We start from the raw sequence: 22,901 nt of genomic DNA, 5'->3' as shown, positions 1-22,901 counted from the left end.
TACTAATTTGAGTAAACAAAATTAGAGTCCTTTAAGACCAAATATCGCCGGAATGAATTCCGCTGGGTTGATCACACAAACCACACGGTTTTGTGGAAATGTAGGTAGGGATAATCTCGACAAACAAAGATTAGAGAAATACAGTGTAGATAAGTGGTTAGCGGATACAGAGAATAGGATCGCTAGTTTTAAAATAACTGAAGGAGTAGCAAAAATCAAACAGGCCATGTTGTTCGTCAACGTAGATGTAGGGGATGCTCACCCTACATTAAACGGTAAGGTTTTTGAAAACATCACAACTTTCAACAATTTCAAGGAGGAATGCAGGTTATTGTGGCGATCGGCCAAGGAGACTGATCGGTTGTTGAACTTGTATAGGTGTACCTCAGCTAAATTTGAAGGTGATTCCATGCCCAGTTTGTATACACAGGTTCTGAATCATTTAGGAGTAGTTAGGGAAGACATTTTGTCATTACCCACAATCAAGGTAGGAGACAGAACCAAGTTTAGTGAGGATAATAACAAACTGGTAGATTTAGATGAAATTCTGACTTATGTGGCCTACGGTACATTGTATGCAGCCTTTGGTGAAAAAGAAAGGAGGGCTTTCAAAGACCTAAAGTTATATCCTGCCCAGAAACTCACAAAAACTTTGAGCCAAATTCAGGAAGTGATACAGAAAAACGAGACCCAAATTGACGAGGTCAGTTTTTCGGCGAATACCAAACAAAAGAGGTATCAGAATTACAGGGAAGATAAAAATAACGAGTCCAGTAAGAATAAACATTACCATAGAAATTATCGTTATAACCAGCCCCCTTACAAGTCAAATGAACAAAGCAAAGGAAATTATAATGAAACATATAAATCTAGAAGAAATTATCATCATAAGGGATCTAGACCGAAGAATAGGTATTACCAGTATTGTCAAAGAGGAGGTCACACAGACCAAGAATGTTGGTACCAAGGTAAGAAGTATAATAAACCCTCAGACAGTACTCCCCAGGCTAAAGCAAAGGATAACTCAAACCCTACTAATTACCCAGAAGAAAAAACAAGGTAACAGAAAGTGACTAGAAGAACAGGAAAGGAGTCCAGGAAATAGGGAAACCAAAGAATGGAAGGATGTTGCAGGTAGCGGAGGTACATCCACGTTGCCAGGAACATATTTATCCTTCCGACAGCAATCGTTACCTAAAATAGATATCAAGATAGAAGGTAAAGAATGTCTTAGTTTGTTAGATTTAAGTAGTACTGTAAATCTCATAGGGCTCCATACCTTGACTGGTTTTTTTAAATATACCTATTTCCGCGATTAGGAGTAAGGATACATTAGTTCAAGGAATAACTGGCAATCAGGTTAACAATGTAGGAGCCATAGATTTAAACATTGAATTGTTAGAGAAGAAGTGTCAAAGGCCATTTTTGGTCTTGCAAGAAGTAGCATTTCCCGCTCAAGCTTTGATTTCTTTTGAAACAATGCAAGATTTTGGCATAGTTTTTGATTGTCAGGACAGAAGACTAATTCTTTAGGGAAATAATCAGGCAGTCTGTTTCCAACTTGTCGATGACAAGTCCACTACAAATTTGGTCAATTTGCAGGGGACCGCTTTGATAGTTGAAACACACTCCGGTTCAGAAACAGAAAGGGGAATCAAAGTAGAATCAGAAGAAAAGGAGAAAGAAGAAAATTTAGCAATTGCACATAGAAAGGAAGAAGTTACTTCTCGTGAAGGCAGCAAAAATACTAAGGAAGGAAATGTCGAAAATGAAAAGGAATTCCAAGAAGTTTTGCTGCTAGGTACATTGAACTCACAAGAGTTAAGACTCTTAAGAGAAACAGAATCTCATAACGGAGGAGATGAAGATTCATGTTTTTGTACTCAAGTACAAACTGGGGCAATAAGTCTGATAAGCATAGCAGATGAGAACAAAATAAGTTTTAGGTTAGCTAGAGATGTAGTACTACTGCCCAATACTCTTACTAGGGTATATTTAATAACCCGCCTACACACAAATAATGATGTAATATTGACCCCAGAAAGATTGCCAAAATATGTCAGAATGGATAATTCATTAGTTCAGATGGAGGGATTAGCCTGTACCACATATTTCATGAATTATACTGATAAAAGACTCCATTTGTTAACGGGTACCGAATTTTGTACAGGAATAAAAGTTACACATAAGATGATTCCGTTAGAGGAGGAATCATTCTTTACCATAGGAAACATTGATGCGGGGATAGATAGGGAGATAGATAACACAGATTTTCCTGAGTACAGGAAAAGATTAATAGAAACCTTAAATAAATATAGACAGGGCATGGCAACTACGGGTGATAGGTTAGGTAGGACCGAGGTGTTAAGACATAAGATAGTCCTAGATGATGGAGCCAAACTCTTTTTCATTCCTAATTATAGATTACCTATCAGCCAACGTCCAATAGTAGATAAAATGATAGAAGAAATGAAGGAAGAAGGAGTGGTCGTACCCTCTAAATCACCTTATAATTCTCCCATGTTGTTAATTCCAAAGAAAGATGAAAGTCACAGATTAGTGATTGATTATCGCAAGTTGAACGCGAACACAGTTCTTGATAGAATGCCCATGCCTGTAATAAATGATGTTTTGGCTCAATTAGGAGGAGCAAAGATCTTATCCTTAGATCTACTAAGTGGATATTGGCAAGTACCTTTAGACGAAGAATCTAAGCCATTAACTGCCTTCAGCACACATAAAGAACATTTAGAATTTCAGGTAATGCCATTTGGATTAACATCAGCTCCATTGACTTTTGTAAGGTTGATGTTACAGATCTTAGGAGACATAGAGAATGTGTCAGTGTATTTAGATGATGTCATTATATTTAGCAGAGATATGGAGAGCCATTTCAGAACAATAGAAATCGTTTTAGAACGATTAAGACAGGCAGGATTAAAGATAAAGATTAAGAAATGTCAATTCTTGAGGAAATCTTAGAATATTTAGGACATGTGATCAGTGCTGATGGATTGCGCATGAAAGAAGGGAAAATAAAGGCTATTGTGGAATATCCTGCCCCACAAAATCTGAAAGGTGTAAGAAGATTTTTAGGAATGATAGGATACTATAGACCATTTGTCAAAAATTTGGCAACTATAGCTAAACCATTGACAGAATCAACTAAGAAGGATGTAAAGTTTGAATGGAAAGCAGAGCAAGAGGAGGCTTTTCAAGAATTGAAAGAGAAATTAATCCGAGATCCTATCTTAGTGTATCCAGACTTTAACAAGCAGTTTTACTTAGCATGTGATGCTTCAAATACAGGAATAGGAGCAGTTTTTTTACAGAAAGCAAAACCCAGAATGAGGGTAGTATATTATGCAAATAGAGTCTTAAATGCGGCCGAACGAAATTACAATACCACAGAAAAGGAATGTTTAGCCATTTATTGGGCACTGAGAAAGTTTCGGCACATTTTGTTATGACAAAGTAAATGTACTTACTGATCATAAACCCATCTGTGGCCTATTTAAAAAGAGAGCTTTCACTAATAACTTAAAGTTTAATCGATGGTTTATTGGTGTACTAGAGTTTGCTCCAGAATTTAGATACATTCCAGGTAAGTTTGATACTTTAGCAGATGGATTATCTAGAGCACAAGAGGATACTGAAAGAATTATCACGACTAACACTTTTTGTTTCAGCTGTCAGGTTGTAGACTTAGATTTGGAGAGAGTAAAAATAGAACAAGGGAAACAAGCAAGTACCAGGAAAATAATAGGAGATTTGCAACAAGATGAAAATTGTAGGTCAGATTTTGAATTAATAAATGGGATATTTTATAAGAAAGCTAAGGATAGGAGAGCTTGTTTTAGACTATATATACCTGACACACTGACTAAGGATGCATTAGCTATAACACATTCCTACAAGTTGGCAGGACATCCAGGAATCAAAAAGACTGAGAACAATAAGTAGGAATTATTTTTGGACTAAGTGCAGTGAAGAAGCAAAGGAGTTTGTAAATGAATGTCAAACTTGTAATAGGCATAAAGGTCATGTAAATGTCAGAGCTCCTTTAGAAAAATATTCTAGTAATTTAAACCCTTTTGAGGTAGTTCAGATGGATCATATGGGACCCTTTCCAAAAACTTTGAGAAGAATATGTATATGCTGGTTTTCATTGATTATTTGACTCGGTACTTAGAAATTGTTCCAATTAGAGATAGAACTGCTGTTTCGGTTGCAGAAGATTTAAAGACCAGAATACTCACAAGACATTCGTGTCCAGAGGTACTTTTGTCGGACAATGCACCCGAGTTTACTAGTAAAGTAATGAAAAGGCTTTGTAAATTTTTTGAGATTAAGAAATGTGAGATAACCCCTTATAAGCCGAGTTCAAATGGGACAGTAGAAAGGGCAAATAAGAAGATACTGGATGTACTGCAAACTATCATTAGTCCAACTACAGAAGATTGGGATATAGCTTTAGAGGATGTTCAGTTTACTTTGAATAACACAGTGAATGAGACGGTAGGAGAAACCCCACACGTTTTGCTTTATCGTTATCAGGAAAGACTGCCTAACTCATTGTTAGATGACGCAAAACCTCCTAGGCGCACATATGATTACCAGGACTATGTAGCTTGGATACTGCTAAGAACCTTTCAAATAATAAGACAGACCAGACAATCTCTAGAAAAAGGGCAACAGGTAAATAAGTAATACTATGAAACAACTAGTTCCAATACTGACCTGAAGTTAGGCTCACAAGTATATATAAAGGTACATATAAAGGAAGGACCGAATGAAAGGTGTCTCCCAAATTTGAAGGTCCTTAACGAGTGTTAGAAAGGGAAAAGAATAATAAATTTAAACTGATACATGAACAGAGTTTATATGTAAGGTATGCCCATTGGAGTCATATAAAGGCTGTAAAACTAATCCATGGTCCTCTCAACTTCTACAGGAAGTGGTGGAAAAACTTCCTTCTGATCCTACCCCTAGTGGTCGGTGTCACTTGCGAAATAGATATTAAAAGGTGAACTGTTAACGGATTTTGCTCTAGTGAAGATCAATGTCAATTCAATATTAGAAAGGGGAGAACATTTGAAACAGTTAAAGAAATACGAATGTGCATACTAACCCATAGTGATCCCGCCTTTGTAGAATTATTAAGAAACTTACAAGGTAAAATTGAAGACATTGTCAGGCCTCAAAGAAACAAGATATCTTTATTACCTTTTGTAGGTAGTGCATTTAGTGCTTTGTTTTTTGTTTGGAGTAGCTACAGAAAGCGATGTTAGGGATTTAACTGATCGTGTAGAACTAATTGAGAAATGGGCTAACCAGAAGGGTAATCTTATAAGTACTCTACTAGAAAATAATAAGAATGTAGAAAACATAAAAAAGATGGTGGAATTTATTAATCAAATTGATGTAAATGTTTTTAACAAGATAGATGACCTAGAATAAGTTTTTAAGATAATTCATGAAGTGGAAATTGAGATTAGTGATCATAAGGAATCCGTGAACAGAATATTAAATGCACAAAAAGGAATACCTAGCCCTGCTATCATTTCTCCAAAAACTTTGAAAGAAAGCATAGATTGGTGTATAGTAAATAGCCATTCCAAGCCTTTGATAGAAGATATATTTTGGTACTATACTATGTCAACTGTGAAGGTAATAAAAGGGTATTTGTTGGTATTGATACCTTTTAAGGGTATGAACTTATTTGACCTATCTACAATACATCCTTTCCCAGTTAAAATAGATAATGCAACAGTGATTTGGAACCATCCCAAGGTTAGTCTAGCATTGGATATGAATAAATTGTTGATGATTATTTTAGAGGAAGGTGAACTAGAACAATGTGTGTTGATAAGTGAAAGTCAATCCATGTGTAATTTTGTGCAAATTAAACAACCCATAAACAATTTACAATGTATACAAGGTATTTTCTTTGAGAATTATGAATTGATGAGAGCGTGTAAATTTGAAACTTTCAGTTTGCCATACAGGGCATTACATTTAGGTAATTAAATCTTTGTTTATGTTCAAAACACTAAAACTGCAGAAGTTACTTGTAATGGGAAGACTCAAACATTTCAGACAGAAAACGTGAAATCATTTACAGATTCTTGCTCTGTAGTAATTCCTGATTATCTCTATTATGTACCAAGATCAGTCTTCCATTGCAAAGAGTTATGAAACCAAGATTAACCATTTTAAGCTAGACAAATTAATAAATGTAGAAAACGTGGCAATGCCACTTGATAATGATTATGTTCTGTTATACAAGAAAGATGTTGCACCATTTCTAACTAAGTGTAATGTATTTTTGATTGTGCTTATTACTGTGGTAACCTATAATGTGGTGAAGTATTTGGTTTTCAAAAAGTTGGAAAGGATTAATGAGTTACTGGTAGTTATTACTAGGAAACCTAAGGAATAAGTTTATTGTTTTTGTTGTATGGGGATTCTATAAGAATCCTAGTAGCTGGCCGAGTGGTGTCAGACAAATGATTTGTTTAGATAAATTTCATATGCAGAAGGTTTATGTATATTATTGATGCATTTATTCATGAATTTTGATGCATTTAGTCATGAATTTTATTAGTTAATAAGAAATAGAGAGACAAATGCAATTAATAGTAATTGTAAAGATATAGAAAGTATTGTAGAGTGACATGAGAGCGAACAAGGATTTAGGAGGTTGTTTTCGTAGAATTGCTCTGACTCTTATGATATTTTCAATAACATCCCCGGCGTCCTGTTCCCTTCTCCAAATGACTCATGGGACTAGGACGAAAGGAGGTGTAAAAACCAAGAAATTTCTTCCCAGAAAGTCACTTAGTATACTAGGTCTAAAGACCTACTTTAACTTGCCGGACTCGAGGTGAATCACGAGTTATAGCTGCACATACAATACCTGAAGAACAGCATATATTCAGGACCGTTTAGCAGCCAAGGAATTAAGGGGAACCATTTATCCCTTGAAACGAAGGACGACGAACAGAACTATTACGCCCGCACCGATAGACTGTGTGTGCTTAGCATGACGTCCCAGAATGACCATGGCGATTAGAACATCGCACTAGCCTTCCCAACACTTGACGGAGGCTCCTACTTCAGCGACGGCAGATGGCCTACGATTGACGTATAGGCTCAATTAAAACCAGGAAACACCTAATTCTTCAGCCAGTGTCAAGACTTCTGAATTCAACGCTACAGATTTATGTAAAACCCATTTTTTTTTTTAAACTGCATTGTACGTGAGTGTTCAACCTTCTTGTCCTAGTAAATGAAAAATTCGGCAACGAGTATCCCTCGCCCACGTAACTTTTCTTAGATTAGTTCCTGAGAAGCTCATTAAGTATTAAATAAGAATGGACTAAAATACAATTAATTAATAGTTAGTAAAGGTAAAAATACTAGACAATTAATAAGAAGATTTATTGCGAAGCTTTATTACACGAAAAACCAAAGGAATCATCACACAACCATTACCAGTAACAAGCAACCAGCACCTCACAACCATGTCTTAAATGTCAAACCACGGACAGAGACACAAAACAATGGATAGGATGTGATTGCAAGAGGTGCTTTCATAAGAAATGCGTCTGTAGTGACAAGCATCGGTGATAAAAAAGTATTAAACTTGAATTGGTCCTGCCCATACTGCGATGAAGAAGCCAAAAGAGTTAAGTTACATACATTATAACTGGAGGAGCAAGTGAGAGTGGGGGACCATGCTTTGAGTTCACAAGAGGCAAGAATTGATGACTTGGAAAAACAAGTTGCAGAGTTCAATGCATACGCAGCAAATTCCACCTAAGCCACTGACCTCACTGAAAAGGTTGATAATCTATCAATGAATATTGAATCAGTTAAGGAAACACTTCAAACACTGATGGACCTAAAACCAGAGAAAAAAAAACAGGCTGAAAAGTATCTACTAGTAATTAAATCAACAAATGCCACAAGTGAAATTACTGAAAGAAAAAAGGAGGTCGAACATGCACTTGAAGACATTATATTGCTTAATACGAGATCAACCTCAAATGGAAATGTAAACTTTGCAAATGAGAGGATCTGGTAATAGTTGTCGACACTGAGACGAGGAAAATTGGAAAGATAAAATAAAAAATAATGATATGCAATGTTTACAATGATGAAGATGAAGTAGTAAATACCTTGATTCAAAGAAATCATTACCTGAACCAAATTCATAATGTAGAAGAGAAGATATGTGTGGTACTGAAGAAAAAATGTTGCATGTGGGAATAACCACTGTGTGCTGAAATGTGATCCTGAAGTTCGGAGGGCTATTCAAGAAAAAGGGGACAAAATTATGTTACGATGGAGTACTTATAACATACGTGATAGGTAGGCCTACCATGTGATCACCTGCTACCACTGTATGGACACCTTGAAAAAAAAATTGAAAGAGTATGAATGATGATAAAGTCAGCGGGAAATCTTCAGGAAAACATTCCACCAAGGAGTGTTATTCGAAAATGTCAAAGGTTATTAACTGCACAAAGTTAAACAAAGCAAATGACCTCATAGTAAATTCTAGAGATTGTAAAGCTTATGACTTGTAATTGATAAGACTAGCAGAAAAAAAAAACTGATCATGGATATTAGAGACGTCATGAACTGTGGCTATGTAAATATACAATCTGTAGGTGATAAAACTAATCATATTGCAGAATTGACAAACGGAGTATGTTTGGACATATTAGCATTATCTAAAACATGGTTAAATAACTGACAAAGCTAAGATCACTGATGTGATAACCCCCCCCCCCCCCCCACAGTCTCTCACATTCCGAGAGAAGGTAGGTTCGAGGGAGGGGGGGGGGGGGGGAGATGTCAGCCTCTACATTCATAACGGTTGCTCAAATCACAAAATGTTAAAAATAACTAGTGTAACAAGCTTTGAATATATAAAAATAAACTTTACACGCACACACACACACACACACACACACACACACACACACATATATATATATATATATATATATATATATATATATATATATATATATATATATATATATATCCTTTGTAACAGTAGGCCTATATATATATATATATATATATATATATATATATATATATATATATATATATATATATATATATATATATATATCCTTTGTAACAGTAGGCCTATACAAACCTCCGAGAACTAATACTATTATCTTCTTTGAAGAATTCAGTGCATTCATTGAGATGATTATCATGGGAGAAAATGAATTATTCATTAGTAGAGACTTCAATTTTTGGATGGATGGCGCATGGAATCTTGGAGTTTTAGCATTTAGTGGGTTATTGGAATCTATCAATTAGTGAATAATGTCGACTGTGCAACTACTTTGACTGGGCATACGTTGGACCTAATTTTGAGTGATGGAATGAATAACATTGTATCTAATATAAATGTTAAAGATAAATGTACTATCTTTCTTGCGCACAAACTTATTACGTTTAGTCTACCTCTACAGAAACATGCTGTAGTAAAGAAAATAAACTTTTGACAATCAAATTTTTCTCCTACCGTATTTATTGAAGAAGTTACAAAGAAAATACACTATGCTTTTAACACTCCCTGTGATCATGATAACCAACGTTTGTTGGAAGCAGGACCCATAGATTAGACGGGTCAAGTTACCGAGAGACGAAAATAAGCCATATTCCGCGCATGTCATCACGTGGGCCCCCCGAGACAGGTGAGGTTGGTCAGCACTAAGTATTGACAAGTACAGTACACTTAATTCCGTTCCCCCATTATTTTTCTTTGCCTACCTGCTCCTGGTACTCATCTTTCTTTCTTTTCCCTTCTCTGCTCAGGTTAAAACTTTTTTGTTCGTTATTTTCGTTTATAAGTACATAATCGTACTAAAGAGATAAGAGCTAAACCATTCTTTCTCTCGCGGCTAAATCCTTACTCCTTCAGTAAAACTAAGCCTCAGGTAAAGTTTCCACATGCATTTGGGTCTCTTTGTTTATAAGTAAGCAATTTGATCATAAGGGAAACACCAAGCACTGACATGAGAGAAATGAGGTAGCCATTAACAAGAACCATATGTATGATTCTGACAATTGACAGGAACAAAAGCAAAACAATTTTAATTTTATATTTTATTGTAGTTTTAATTGTCACAATAAACAAACATACATAGTTAACATATTTACAATTTCTTTAACTTTTTTCCCATGTTACGGCATTCTTTATTTTTCTTCTTCTTTATTACAATATCTTTGTTCAAATGTCTCATTCTAAAAAACACAGAGATTTTAGCAAAAAATTCTATCACATCTTTGGGACGATCGACTCCTGATAACTCCATTTCAAAAGTTAGTGACTTTATGCAGTCTTTACCTTCTCTTAAAGAGTGACCATGAGCAGCTATGAAAATTTATCTCATTATAGGTAACTGGGACATGAACTCATCGAAGGGGGCATAAAGTCGGCCTCTGTTAATGGTGCAAAGCCAGGATTTTACGTTTCCATTGACCTCTGTTGCATTAACTCCTAAATGTGGATATTTCAATGCAAACTTTTTTCACAATATAACCACCAATGTACCGAAGAGATTTTTCCTCTATTACTTCAGATATCAGTCTTTTATATTTCTTAGTCTCATTGTCAGGTTCTTTACTGAAATCTACTATTTCCTCATTTTCATCTTCATTTTCAAAATCACATTCCACTGTTCTGAAAAAATAACTTGTCAGGCATAATTCTGCGGATAGTTCTCTCTCGCTGTTTTGCATTGCACTTGCTGGAGTTTCCATTTGGTGTTTCAGAATATTAAATTCTTCTTTGAATTTAGTGGGAGTCTTTTCACATAATAGAGAAATGTCTTTTCCTAGCAAATACTTCCGTAAGCAACATTTAAAGTTTACTGAATTTTGATTTTCATAAGGCCCATTCATCTGGCGTATGCAACCAAAAATAGTCTTCAAGCACATCTTGATTCAGCCGTCTTGTTGGTATAAATTTCACACCATACAAATTCTTAAGCATTTCATAGAGACCTATCAGGGACCGGCTTGACAAAATTATATTCAAGATTATCTAAACGCAATCGGTAAAATTTACGAGTACGAACGAATCTATCTGTAAAGGGATCTGGAAACGATGTATAAATAAAACTGAAGTATTTAAATATGTAGCACACAAATATGAATAGTTTTTATATATCTTTTTACATATGGTTATCCCTTTTTTTTTTCTTGTTTCATAAGGTCGGTAATGATAGTAGGTAATCATAGTGTTGGCCGGAGTGTGCGTATGCAAATTCACACTTACAAATACGCATATAAACACACACTTATTTCTTGTATATTCATTGTAAATTTTCATATTATCGTTCACTAATTTTGCTAGCATTATGACAAGAAAAAAATTAAAATGCATCAAAAACTATTTTATTAATCCATAAAAAAACCAAAAAGATCTTTACTTGTGTTTATAATTTTTAATTTTCAACAATTTTTCTCAGATATATATTCTTTACACTTCTGTGAGATTTAATTATTAGTTATTAATCTCCATTTCAAAGACATGAGTAAATATTCGTTTTGTGATAAAATCGCTTAACTTGTGATGCGGCCGTCGTCCTTTGGCGGCATTCGCCTAGCACTCTCTCTCTCTCTCTCTCTCTCTCTCTCTCTCTCTCTCTCTCTCTCTCTCTCTCTCTCTCTCTGATGTTGACTTACATAATGCAATGATGATAAACTAAACCAATGAGTTTCCTTTGTCATGTTATCTGTGATAGTACAACAATGAACAGGTGATATGTTAAAGGGGTCGCATTACATGTGTGAAACCACCAGTCAGTGATTGGTTAACTTATAAAACCATGGTGAGGTTGACTGTGTAATGTTTGGGAAAGAGCCAACGGACTGAATGAAGTAATGTAATGGGGGATTCTACAACTTAGGACACTTAACATCCCAGCAAACTAACAGGTCGCTGTACTGTAGCTTTTACATAATTCTCCTTGACAATCACTATGCACTTCCTTGGGTCGTATAATAATATAAATAAATACAACTATGAAGTTATAGTGTCTCTTAACCATTTAATCAGTACTAACTTACTATATATATTTGCTGAGTACTTATGAAATAACTGGAATCAGCCCTTTTTCACGAGAATATACAGCCAACGTGTGTTCTAAACCATGGTAACAATTACAACAATATTGCATTTTTTGGGGCTCAGCCATGTCGTCCTGATGGAAGGTTCCTTTAGGCAGCTTTCTAAGGGATATCTGGCTACAGTGATACTCCCAGAGAATTAATCACAGATTCCCAGAATTATAACTCCTGGCGCGAGTATCCTTAATATAACTTAAGGATATCGCATAAAATCAGGGGATGTATTTCTTGATACGACACATGGCAATCTTCACCCCGAATAGATTTTACGCTTTGAGGGAGAAGAGTGGCGAAAATGAAGGGGAGCCATTAACAAGGATACCCAGTGGATCCCCTCCCAGTACTACTACGGCGTATTATTCCTTTTAACGTAGCCATTTAAGCACGGTGCTCTCCCACGTCGCTCTCGGTGTTGTTACTGTTTTCAAGGAATATTATCATGCAATCTCCAGAATCTTCATCCTCTGGAAAGTTGATTATGTAATCTTTCCTGTGCATAATTTTTGGCTCCTTTCTCACAGTTAAATTAACATAATTTAGGGGTGTTAAGCAGAGCACTGCCATCCCCGGAGGCGGCCTTTTTAAGACAGCTGTCGTACCCCATAAATGCTTTATTTAGTTAGTAGTACGACGTTCCCGGTAATTGGCTATAAAGAAGTCCTAGCTAGTTAGGTAAAATTATACTAGTGAAGATAAGCTTTAAACATGTAATATTTCCTCTTCCGAATAAACGTTTCTATCGTATACGATAAGGCCTTGGTGGTACTAGCGTAGCCGAGATCCCGACTCGGGTTAGACTAGCGTAACTCGTTTTAGTATAATTTAGTTACGTTTTCCCCCGTTTACCCTCATGTATCGTTTTTATTAATTCGGTCGGAGATATAGATATCTCCTAGAATTACTAGTGTAATTTGATACGCTTCTCTTTTAGAGAAATGAGGATAAACCGTTCCTTCCCCCTGAGTGCCGCCAGCCCAGGCGACAACCCTATCTTCCGTCATCGCAATCTAGTTTCGCTAGAGTGTGGACGTTGTGACGGCTTTATGGCCGAGGTTCAGAGAATAATAAGTTCCATAGGTCACATAAAATAATTAATGAAAGGTTTAATTTCAAAACAGAACAAAATTTAACACTTTAATAATGAAACAGTTTACATAATTACGTTAATCCCTTTCTTACCGATATAAACCAGAAAACACTCAAACAATCCTGCACCACACAAATAACCAAATCAATAACCTTAATATACTAAATTTTAAATATAAATCACATTACCAATTTCACCAAGGTTCACTCAAAATTTATATAAAATAACATTAATACATTACAAAAACTGAAGAATAAGAAGACAGCTACTCCAATAGGACACTTATAACAGTAGAGGACCAGGTGAGACTAACTATGCATGAAATAAGTGGTCCAAAGAAAACTTAAAGGCGGGGAAAACAGAAAGCACTCTGAAAACGGGATAACTAAAGATACAGCCAAGGATCTTAAAAACAGGTACAGGAATTAACTGTACATTTCCACAACAAATGAAAATTAGAACTATATACAAAATTAAGATGCCAATCTGGCAGATGGGTGACAACGTGTTGTGTTGAGCTCTGCTATTCATGCCCTGAGTCATGTTTTAGCTTTGTGTTTCTCGCCTAGAATATCATTGAAAAGATATTGGTTAGTCTTATGGCAAAACATAAGTGATAAGAAACAGTAAACCATGTCTGCTTCTAACTATATCTGCTTGAAATGTAATGAAACGGATGGAGATTGGAAAAAAAAGATAGCATGTGAATGCAAAAGACTACCATAAGAGATGTGTGCACATAGTGACAACCATCAGTGATATTGACCGGAATAGCCTAGATTGGTTAAGCCCTCACTGCGTACCAGATGCCAGACAACACAATTTAGTAATATGAAAATTAAAGGAAGATGCTAACATGAGAAATCTGGCCCTGAACAAACAAGATGCGAAAATAGATGACTTGGAAAACAAACTTGCGGACCTTGGCGCAGACTCAGCAAATTCCACCCAGATCACCGACCTTGCTGAGAAAGTTAAAATTCTTGCCATGAATATGGAATCAATTAAAACAACAATTCAAACATTGATAGACCCAAAACTGGAGAAACCGACATTTGCTGACAAAGTTAAGGAAAAAAATCTGTTGATAATTAAATCAACAAATACAACAACTAAAATTACTGAAAGAAAACGTGAGGTTGAGCAAGCACTTAAAGACATTCCTATACTTAACACGAGGTCAACTACGAATGGAAATGTTGTTCTAAACTTTGCAAACAATATGATCAGAGAAGAGGCAGCAAATAAAATTCAGACATTGGTGGCTGACACTGAAACGAGAAAAATCGGAAAACTAAAACCCAAAATAATGATATGTAATGTATACAATGATGAAGATGATGTAGTAAATCCTTTGATTCAAAGAAATCGCTGCCTGGACCATATCCAAAATATAGAAGATAAAATAAGTGTAGTACTGAAGAAAAATAACTCCGGGGGGGGGGGGGGGGGTTGCGGATCACCCACCATGTGCTGAAATGTGATCCTGAAGTTCGGAGGGCTATTCATGATAATAGAGAATAAGTTTCGTTACGATGGGGTATCTATAACATACGTGATAGGTACCACGTGATCACCTGCTACCCCTGTCAGAGGTACGGACATTTTGAAAAAATATTGCAAGTTTAAGGATGAAAATAAAGTCTGCGGGAAATGTTCAGGGAGACACTCCACCAGAGAGTGTAATTCGGAAGTGTCAAAGTGTATAAACTGCACAAAGTTAAACAGACCAAGTAACCATATAGTAAATTCTAGAGACTGCAATGCTTTTGACTTGGAATTGAAAAGACTAGCGGGAAATACTGATCATGGCTACTAGGGATGTCATAAACTGTGGCTATGTACATATACAATCTGTAGGTAATAAGACTGTTCAGATTCGAGAACTGATAAACGAGAAATATTTAGATATACTAGCATTATCTAGCAAAGATCACTGAAATGACGCCCCCCACACATGCCTTCTTTCACAGACCGAGAGAAAGTAAGTCTGGTTGGGGTGTCAGACTTTTCATTCATAAAAATTATTCAAATCTAAAAATGTTGAAAAGAAATAGTGTAACAAGGTTTGAATATATAGAAATAAAATTTATGCCCAAAAAATAGAAGAATATCCATGGTAACAGTCTATAAAGCTCTTAGAACAAACTCTAGTATCTTTTTTGAAGAATTCGGTGCTCTCATTGAGATGATTATCATGAGAAAAAAAAACGAATTAATTATCTGTGGAGACTTCAATTTTTGGATGGATGACACATCAAATCCTGACGCCTTGGCATTTAGTGAGTTACTAGAATCATATCGATTATTGAATTATGTTGATTGCACAACTACTTTAACTGGTCATACCTTAGACTTAATTATAAGTGATGACATGAATAATATTGTATCTGATATAAAAGTGGAAGAGAAATGTACTATCTCCCCGGTACACAAACTTATTACGTTTAGTCTACCTCTAAAGAAACATGCATTAGTAAAGAAAATAAACTTTAGACGTAAATAAAATTTTTCTCCTACCGTATTCATTGAAGAAGTTACAAAGAAAATAAATGATGCTATCAACATTCCCTTTGATCATGATGACCAACGTCTGTTAGGAGTTAAGTGGGCTAACTGTCTTATGACCACTTATAATAAATTGAGTAAAAGTGAATATGATACCATGTGCCCACCGATGGAAAAGACTATAACCGTAAAAGACCAATCTCCTTGGTTTGATGGAGAAACTTTGGTTAAAAAGCGGGAAAAAAACGTAAAGAAAGGAAGTGGAATAGGTTAAAAACTGAAAGTACTTGGGTAGAATACAAAACTGCTGCGTGTAAATATAACTACCTACTAAGAAGGAAAAAAGTGAATGCTATAAAAGAAAGATCCTCGAAGCAGCAACAGACATAAATAAGTTATATCGTCTCCTGAATGGTATAATGGGAAGTGTAAAAGAAAAGAAGCTACCTGATGGATACAGTGACCAGGAACTAGCATATAATTTTCTAGTATTCTTAAAAGCAAAATTGAAAACATAACAAGATTCTTTGTAAATACTCAACATCAGATTAATGATACACCAGGCACACAGACAAAATTAATACGATTTAACAACATAACACAAGATGACATCACCAGAATTATCAAGAGAGCAAAGAAAACAAACTGCGCGATCGATCCTATGCCAATATCTGAAGTAATAGGAGAGAAAGACTTTTCTAGTGTAGCCAAAATAATGATGAGAATAGCAAATGCAAGCATTGATGAATGTGAGTTTCCTAAATCTGAGAAAATTGCTATAGTCAAACCAGTTCTGAAAAATGCACTGGACTACCGAGAATTAGGCTCACATAGACGGCACAGTGTAAAATCCGTACGTCGGACGTCGGACGTCGGATACCGTCCGGGAGAATAGAAAATCGTTTGTATCACCGGGAAAGATGCGAAAATACACCTCTTTTTTGTGACTGGTAATGTTCACTGATACTTTCTGTTATTTTCTGAATAAATGTTCGAAAAATATTGGTTTATTTTCATGTTATTGAGAATAATCTCAATCGGACGTCAACATTACACTATTTAACTGCCCGCTATTTTACCCTGTTAGGATAAAAGCCGGACACCTATTGATACTTACTGATTTTTGTGTGAGCCTCTTCACTGCTGAACAAAAACATCTGGCCCCCCTGAGGCTGCACAGGTGGTGTGGTCCTTATCTGCATACCATGTAGGTTATGGGCAGATTCAAGAATGGTCTGAGCTTCCTTGTATGTTAAGACGATTGTGCGTTCCCCAAAAAGGCACTATGAGCTTTCAGGCTGTTCAGAGTCAGTAGATTCCACTGGTAACCCCCCACAAGACAGACGATAAGTAGGTAGCTGAGCAGGAGTAGCAGGTGTCAGTGGATATTTTATTAGTGAGCGATTTGTGCCAACACTTGTAGCCTACATTACCCCTAATCAAACTATTAAAGTAAAATTACTATTAGAAGATAATAAAGGGTATACTGTACTTACATTGAAATCAGGTCTTTTCAAGTGTGAAGGGCCTGCAAACAGTGTCGCCATTATATCAGTGTAAACGTTTGAACTATAATTATGCTAAGTGAGATAATCCAGTCAAAGAGTCAGTAGATCCTACTTAATCAATCAGTAGCACATGAGTATCACTAATCCAATTATGTCAAGCGAGTGCATCCAGGCATAGACTCAGCAAAGCGTGAACAACTGGGAGCAATTCAGTAGTACAAAGAAAGCTACAGTATGCTGATGGTGCCCATTAGCTACTTTCACCACGGTACCGCCACCTAGCGACACCATGAGGTTGGAATGAGAGTGCTAGGTAGGGCGACGTCCGGCTTTTATCCTAACAGGGTAAAATAGCGGGCAGTTAAATAGTGTAATGTTGACGTCCGATTGAGATTATTCTCAATAAAATGAAAATAAATCAATATTTTTCAAACATTTATTCAGGAAATAACAGAAAGTATCAGTGAAAATTACCAGTGTCAAAAAAGTGGTGTATTATGGCGCCTTTACCGGTGATACAAGCGGTTTTCTATTCTCCCGGACGGCATCCGACGCCCGACGTCCGACATCCGGATTTTACACTGTGCCCACATAGACCTATTTAAAATCTATCCTTTGTCTCAAAAGTGCTTGAATATGTAATTCTTGAACAACTAGTCAGCGACTTAGAAGTAATAGAAGCTTTGCCTGACAACCAATCTGCCTACAGAAAACTATACTCTACGGAGACATCCATCGGCTCTGTTGTAAATGATATTCTAGAAATGATGGATGAAAATAAGTGTGGCATTTTAATATTGCTCGATCTCAGGGCTGCTTTTGATACAGATGTGCATGAACTGCTACTAAATGATCTACGGTCCATCAGCATTGAAGATCAAGCTTTCGAATACCTAAAAGACTAATTGGTTGGTAGAAGTTATTGGAAACTCTTATTCATCATATGAACCCTTAAACAGAGGGGTACCCAGGGGAGTGTACTTGGCCCAATCTTATTCTGCATCTATACTATTGGTCTATCGAAAATGCTACAAAGGCATGGCGTGAAGTTTAAACTTTTTGCAGATGACACACAATTTTACTTCTCCATAAATTATATACATGACACTACTGAAACTCTAAACCGAATCCTTGATAATGTTAGAGAATAGATAACATTTAAACAACTAAAATTAAATGAGAACAAAACTGAATTCATGGTGGTCGGCAAGAGAAACAGCGTAAGAAACATAGGTGATATTCAAATGAACATAAATAATGACTAGGTGCGGATATCTAGTAAAGTTCGAGATCTAGGTGTATTTCTTGACTGTAACCTGTCTCTAAATGCCCAAATAAATAATGTAATAAAAAGTACTGGTTATCATCTAAGAAATATTGCGTTTATTAAAAAGTACCAGGACGAAAATTATGTTAAGAAACTTGTGATAATCTGTGTTATTACCAGGATTGACTACTGCAACTCTATCTACTACAATTTACCGAAAGTCCAACTTAAGAAATTACAAAACATAATAAACAGAGGAGCAAGACTGATAAAAGGTGTCCCACCTAGAGAAAGGATCACCCCTATACTAATTGATTTACACTGGCTGCTGATTAAAGCGAGAATTGAACTTAAAATATGTACAATAACCCACCAAGTTATCAGAACAGGTCGTCCAAATTACTTAAGAGAATTGCTACATATTGCGCAGCCAACAAATCGTGTCGACACGAGAATAGTTACAGATGGCTTCAAACTGTTGGATCCTAGATTTATGTCTACTTTAGGCTCCAGAGCCTTTAAACATGCGGCCCCGAGACTATATAATAAGCTCCCACGAAACATTTGAATGATTGAAGACATTAAGGCTTTCAAGAGGAAACTGAAGACTTTCTTATTTCATGAATCTGTTGACAGTGACGATTTAACAGTAAATGAACAATATGTGGCTTGAAAAGATAAATACTGTGAACGAACAAGGTATAACGACAGTGGAGATCCTGTAGAGAGTGGGGTTCCCTTGCTGTATGGGACCGGAAAAGCAGCCATCAAAGTAAAGTAAGTTAAGTACTCCGGTTTGACTTGGATAGGGTTTTCTGTCGATCTTCTTTGATGGAGAGTATCCCGGCTTTGAAATACGACAGTAACTCAGGGTATTCTGTCTTGTTGCTGACAACGCTATCGATAGGGGAAAAGTCCTTCCCCTACCGGTTACATCGTTGTCGGCATAGGAAGTTCGGCTTCCCCAGTCCACAACCGAAAGTGGGTAATATATTTGCCGCCACCTTTCTCCCTTGTGGACTAGAAGACATGTCTTATATCCGGCAATGTCTCAGGCTAGGGAATTGTTATTCTTCTGCCACCCAAGACAGCGCCAGTATAGGAAACTATGCTTCCTTGAGATACAGCCGAAAGTAGGAGGCATACCTGCCGCCACCTTTCTCTGTAAAATATAAGACCCTTTCCCTTCCCCTTCTGCCGTCATGATCCCTGTGGCCGATATTCTACAATCACCCCACTTGCCGGCTGACTGGGTTACCGGCCGGGCTCCTACAAAGGCGTTTAGGTTGCCGCTTCGATCATCTCCCTAACGGAAGCTAAGCTCCGGGAAAGGTTGAGCTGGCCCTGACGGCTGCCGGTGGGAAACCCATTATACTTTTGAGTATTCTTCAGTCCTCTCTTGGAGTGCCATCCACAAACGCTGTAACCGGCAGTACAGCCGGCAACAGAAATTGCGGCTGGATGGAAGCTAGAATCAATGTATTCCTCCTCTTCCATTTGAATCCTCATTCAGGAAAGAAGGCAGTAGAGACAGTAGTCCCAACACCCCTAATTATTGTACTAAACTATAATAATACGGTAGTCCTTCTTCCCATTCTTTCTCTCTCTCTCTCTCTCTCTCTGTCAGCTAGTGCAACCAGGTACTAGCCTAACCCGGTAGCATACCGGCAAAACAGATTTTGGAGCAAAGCAAAAAATCTATTTTTGGGTGAGATTGCCATGTTGTCCTGATGGAAGCTTCCTATTGGCAGCTTTCTATGGATATTTGGCCACAGTGATACTCCCAGAGAATTGACCATAGGTCTCAAGAATTCTAACTCCTGGCGCGAGTATCCTTAAAATTTTTCTTAAGGATATTGCATAATATCAGGGGACGTATATCTTGATACGACACATGGCAATCTTCACCGCGAATAGCGTTTTCGCTTTGAGGGGGAAGAGTGGCGAAATTGAAGAGGAACCGTCATCAAGGTTACCCTTCCTCTCCTACTATTTCAGGGCCTAAAATAGCAGCTCATCCCTTGTAGCATTGAGCATGGTGCTACAGATAGAGTAGTTTCGGTAGGGGATTATTACCTAATCCCTTTCTTAGAAAAGGAGGGTGGGTCCATCAGGACGATATGGCCATCTCACCCAAAAGTAGATTTTTCGCTTTGCTTCAAAATCCGTTTTTAGGGCTCAAGCCATGTTGTCCTAATGGAATTTACCAGAGAATTACTTGAAATTACTGTATCTGTGGGTTTGTATAAGTGCCTCAACCTTGTGTCAGCTTCTATATGGTCATCCAGACCAATGAAATTTATGACGATACCGTTATACGTCATTACCACTAAGCATGGAACCATGTTAGGGCTTCCTGCCCCTTGCAGGGAAATGTTGTTATCGACAATAGAAGCACAAGTATCGCATTCATATAGAAACAAATATAAATATCATTCAGATCTTTTTGTTCATATGATTAAGTACCTTAAATATGAACTTTACTTAGGAAAATAAGTAAAGACTCCGGCTAAGTTTATTTAGCTACATATGTGGCAAAATAAGACGCAAATACACTTTTACCATTTTATTATATAGATAATCAAATGGAACAGAAGGTGTATTAAGTTTTGTAATAGAATTATACATTCAACATATACAGATAAAAATATTTTCTACCTGAAAGGGTAGAAAATACAGTGGCCATTCAAAATCAGTTGAAAAATTATTAAGATAATTTTACTGTAAATGTTAGATAACTATTAACACTGTGTACAAGTGTACACATGGCACTAGTGTCATTGGTATAATTCTGCACCTAAAAAAAAACATTCCTAGTGTCACCAGGGTGACACTCAATAAAAGGGTATTGCACTGGAAGATGTCAACACATTTTCACCCAAATTGAAAAGTCCCAATCAATTCACTGTTCATCGCAGCACTAGACAACAGGTTTCACCACACTACCTGCTGACACCATAAAATGTTTCAATGCGTGTACTTGCTTCGCATAAGGTTTGTAAGAAACTCGGAGGATTTCCAGCCAGTGTATGAGCGAAGACGCTCAAAGTCCATATGCTGAAAAAAGTTCAGTGAGGAAGCAATTTTTCTCGTATCATGACCTGCTGGTGTACTATCAGGATCCGCTCTGTGAATGAAGTAGGTGAGCTTCGCCCTCAGTTGTTTTAGGGATAAGTTTGATCCTGAGGTTTTGCCTTTGAAGAGTTGTCCTCCCTTGAAGTCTGAAGTTCTTTGAAGATAGACCTTTAGACACTACTGGATATAGAGAGACATCTTCCTTCAGAGGGCAGATTCTTCATGGACCCCACCTTTTAGTGGGTAGCTTGTTTTTGGCGAGAACAGTAGGATCAGGAGAAAGAGATTCAGTTCTCCCACTTCTGTGAATTGAATATGGCCCTCGTCTCTTGATAGGGCTACTATTTCACTAACTCTAGTCCCTAAGGCTATAGCGAACAGGAATATCACTTTTTGTGTTAGATCCTTGAGAGAACAATCTTCATTGTTCAAGGTTGAAGCATAGTGTCAGACTTTGTCCAGAGACCATGAAATGGGCTTCGAAGGGGCTGCTGGTTTAAGTCTAGCATATGCCTTTGGAATCTTGTTGAAGATTTCGTTCGCCAGGTCCACCTGGAAGGCGTATAGAACGGATTTTGAGCGAAGCGAAAAATCTAGTTTTGGGTGAGATAGCCATGTCCTCCTGATGGAAGTTCCTTTAAGAGTAGCTTCCTAGGGTATATTTGATAACAGTGATATTCCCAGAGAATTTTACCTTAAGGTCTCTAGAATTCTAACTCCTGGCGCAATATCCCTAACTTTTCCTTTTAGAGATATCACATAATATCAGAGGACGTATTCTTGACACGCCACACAGCTATCTTCACCCCGAATAGCGTTTATGCTTCGAGGGAAAAAGTGGCAAGAAAACAAAGGAGAGCCGTTAATAAGGTACCTCTCCTCCATTACTGTTTTAACCCTGGATAGGTACGGTGGGTCGTTCGCGACCCCGAGCGTAAAAAAAAAACAGGTTTTTCTCACGTGACTCACCCCCGTGACTGAATTTGTGGGTGATCGACCTGCAGGAGGTGTCTCCCCTACACGCTCTAGTAGTGTCCAGATGTGCATTGCTGTAGCTGTACTCCTTCCCCGATTTCTGAGACGCGTCGGGGTCGTTCGCGTCCGAGTTTACCCTTCTAAGGTAGTTTGCATAATTATCAAAGTTATTACGTATTATGAAATTGTCGTAGAATGGTGCAACTTGTATAGGTTATCAGTTGTGGAAAGTCTTGGTGGATTGTTTGGCTACCATGTGCATGTTTTTTTTTTAGTTAAAAGGTCGTTCATCACCACGAGGACCATTTTACCG

Source organism: Palaemon carinicauda, chromosome 4 (assembly GCF_036898095.1).
Source record: "Palaemon carinicauda isolate YSFRI2023 chromosome 4, ASM3689809v2, whole genome shotgun sequence".
Classification (NCBI taxonomy): Eukaryota; Metazoa; Arthropoda; class Malacostraca; order Decapoda; family Palaemonidae; genus Palaemon; species Palaemon carinicauda.
The sequence above is the reverse complement of the archived record's forward strand: the minus strand, read 5'-3'. Positions refer to the sequence as shown.